A 3,429-nucleotide genomic window follows, 5' to 3' on the forward strand; every position below is an offset into this window, starting at 1 on the left:
TATCTCGGTCCGTCAGATTTCACCCTTCCAGTTGCTCAGGTTAAAATTCTTGGGTGTTATCCTTGAGTATTTCCTCCACACCCTACCTTTCAGCTTTGCCTTCAAAATATATTCAGCATCTGACCACTCATACCATTGCTGCTATCATTCCGCCTAAACAACATTTGTCCCCCGGATTATTTCAACAGCCTCCTTAGTGGTCTCTCAGCTTTCATTCCAACTTCCCTACACTTCATCTTACACGCGGCTATTGGAGAGATCCTATTAAAATAGAAGGCAGATGAAAGCACCCTCTGCTCTCTACCTTTCAGTGGTTTCCATACTTATTTAGAATAAAAATCAAAGTCCTTTCCATGGCCTATAAGGCTGTAAACAACGTTGCCCACAGCTACGTTTCTGATCTCCTCCCTCACTCCTTCACTACACCACCCTGGTCCCCTTTTCACTTCCTCCAGTATATCAAGAATGCTCTGCCTTGGGCACTTTGTACTTGACACTCCCTCTGCCTGGAATGCTTACCACCCTGCCCCGCCCCCCACCTCATCCACATTGATGGAGCTTATACTTTATTTTCATCTTTGTGCCCACATCACCTCATCAAAGTTACCTTCCTTGACCACTCTATTTAAAATAACATCCTCGTGCTCGCTTTGGCGGCACATGTACTAAAATTGGAACAACACAGAGAAGATTAGCATTGCCCTGTGCAAAGATAACACGCAAATTCCTGAAGGCTTCCATATTTTCGTACGCCAAGCGAAATTCGTCAGTCAGAGAAAGACAAGTATCGTATGACTTCACTCATATGAGGACTTTAAGAGACAAAACAGATGAACATAAGGGAAGGGAAGCAAAAATAATATAAAAACAGGGAGGGGGACAAAACAGAAGAGACCCTTAAATATGGAGAACAGACAGAGGGTTATTGGAGGGGGTGGGGCAGGGGGGATGGGCTAAATCAGTAAGGGGCTTAAGGAATCTACTCCTGAAATCATTGTGGCACGATATGCTAACTTGGATGTAAATGTAAAAAATAAATTAAATTTAAAAAATAACATCCTCACCCCTTACTTTGCCTGATTTTTCTTCATTGTAGTTCTACCTGCCTTGCATGATTTTGTTTGCCACTGATTTACTATCTATTTGCTTCCACCAGAATCTGAATTCTATACAGTAGAAAATGTTGTCTGTTTTCTCCCTGCTACATCTCTAGATCCCGGGACGGTCTCTGACACCTAATAGCGTTCCAATAAATTAATTTATTTGAGCTGGGGGTAAAGGACAAAAGCTCCAAGACAAAAGAAACCAGCACATGCAAAGGAATACATTTGGTGTGTCTAAAACAGGAGTTGGCAGGCTACAGTCTGGGGGCCAAATCTAGCCTGCTACTTGTTTTTTTGTTTTTTTAAGTGAAATTTTACTGAGAGATAGCCATGCTCATTCATTTATGTCTTAAAGATGACTGCTTTTGTTCTACAACAGCAGAGTTGAATGGTTGTAACAGAGACCACATGGCCCGCGAGCCTAAAATATTTATTATATGACTATCTACAGAAAAAAGTTTGCCAACCCTTGGTCTGGAGGGTAGAATCCATGGCAGAAGGGCTGGGAAGACGGAAGAGGACGTGAGAGCAAGCTGGAAATGATTTAGATGAGTTTGGATGTCATGTGTAAGCCAAGAGAGAATGAGACAATGGATGCTTTTAGGCCAGGGAGCCCCTGAAAGGCAGGACTATGTCTAATATAATTTATGCATAAAAGAGGGCTTGATATTTGAATGAGTCATCCCAATGGCTGCTGCTGCCAGGACTCCAGCCTTAATGTCCCAGCCACGTCTGGGATTAGCTTTCGCTATAGGAACCAAAAACTGGGGGAAAGTCATTTGCTTGGCCCACCCCTCTATAGTAGATGTTGGTTTGGAACTGATCTATCTCTTGTGGCAAGTCTGGTGTAGACTGCTTCAACAAAATCCATTGTGTCTAGATATGTGGCTTGGGCTAATTTCAAAAGTTCCAGAAGCAGGAGATTGGTCCCAGGGTCACCTAGAGATGTGTCTTCTCAGCCGTCCTGGTCGTGCTTTAGGAAGCCTCTGGAATTTAAGAAACTTCTGAATCATTTCTATATAGAGTGACAAGCAAAACTCTAAAATTTCCGTGGTTTGACAGCTCATCAGACCTTTCCCTAGTTATCTAAACCATGTGGGTCCGTTATACTTCACAACTAGGGAAGGTCAAAAGATTGCTGATTCTCCTGCTTTTGCTGAGATTGGATTTCACAATAAAGCAGCCTTTCTGCTGGTGTTTTTGGCTCTTAGTATTTTCGTTCTAGGCAGACCCTAAGGAAGGGCAGGAGCAAATTTTGAAGAGGAAAAAAAACACAAAAAAACAAATGTGTTCTGAATTTCACAGAACAAAGTGGAGCTCTGCCTTGTGGTTGAGTTGGGGAGCAGCGGCCCCCCCACCCCTCTTCCTTCTGAGAACGCAGTGGTGAAATCCGGTCTGCTCCCGTGAAGCTGTGGCATTTGGGTTTAATTTGATAAATCCCAGTGTTGCCTACTTGGGTTTGGGACTCGGTTCTGGCCTATTTTTTGTGCCCAATCCCTCAAGTGTGTCCCAGCACAGCAAGCCAAGTTTCCACTTGTATCCTACTGAATCACTCAGCTGGTCCACTGCCTCCCATCAGCCTGTGTTGCTTATTGGCTTCTGCCTTTAAAAATTCAAAGTATGGGTTAACTGAAAACTGATAGGTTATCATTTAAAGGAGGAAGTGGAAAACTCCAAACAGACAACAGTCTAGCCTTAAGCCAAAGAAACTAAAGCTTTGATTTCTACTGTTGTTTTTGGGACCCACCCTTTCTCTTGGCTTTACGGCAGATCAGAGGATTCTTTTTTTTTTTTTTTTTTGGTTCAATTTAATACTTCAATTTTCAGGAAGGAGCCAGATCAAGCTTTTTAGGCATTATCTGCCTCGGACGTGCGGAATTAATCGCAGGCTTCATTCTGTAGGAGTCAGTATCAATGGACGGGGTGCTAGCTCAGCCCTTTTGAAAGCAACAGACGGAGGTGGCTCCAATAATGACATTAAGACTGTGGCTACACACTTGCCTTGGGGATTTGGAGTTGGGCTTAATCAAATCTGGATTTGACATTTCACAGCCCACATCAAGGATTTCCACGAAGGAACATCAGAGCGTTGCCAGCTATGATCTTGCTTTTACTTGGTGCCTCGTCCTCAGGAACTGAACAGGCCTCGTGCTAATCTTGTTGATGCTTTGGCTGCATCTCGGCCCTGCCGTGTAGCGCTCAAAAGCTTCTGGGGGCCATGGTTTCTTTCCGTGACAAAGCATTCATTTGGTGCCTGTCATGCCCCAGGGCCCTGGGCGAGGATCTGGAATAGACAAGATGATGAACAAGACTGAGCTGCAGTTAC

General features: G+C 43.9%; 1 non-coding gene across 1 annotated transcript; it reads left to right on the top strand.

Moving 5' to 3' along the window:
* The first annotated feature begins 641 nt into the window (after positions 1 to 641).
* On the top strand, positions 642 to 747 carry LOC131484144 (U6 spliceosomal RNA). The gene has a single exon (XR_009248055.1). It is a non-coding gene; the product is annotated as a U6 spliceosomal RNA (small nuclear RNA).
* The last annotated feature ends 2,682 nt before the right edge of the window (positions 748 to 3,429 follow it).

Source organism: Neofelis nebulosa, chromosome 8 (assembly GCF_028018385.1).
Source record: "Neofelis nebulosa isolate mNeoNeb1 chromosome 8, mNeoNeb1.pri, whole genome shotgun sequence".
Lineage (NCBI taxonomy): Eukaryota > Metazoa > Chordata > Mammalia > Carnivora > Felidae > Neofelis > Neofelis nebulosa.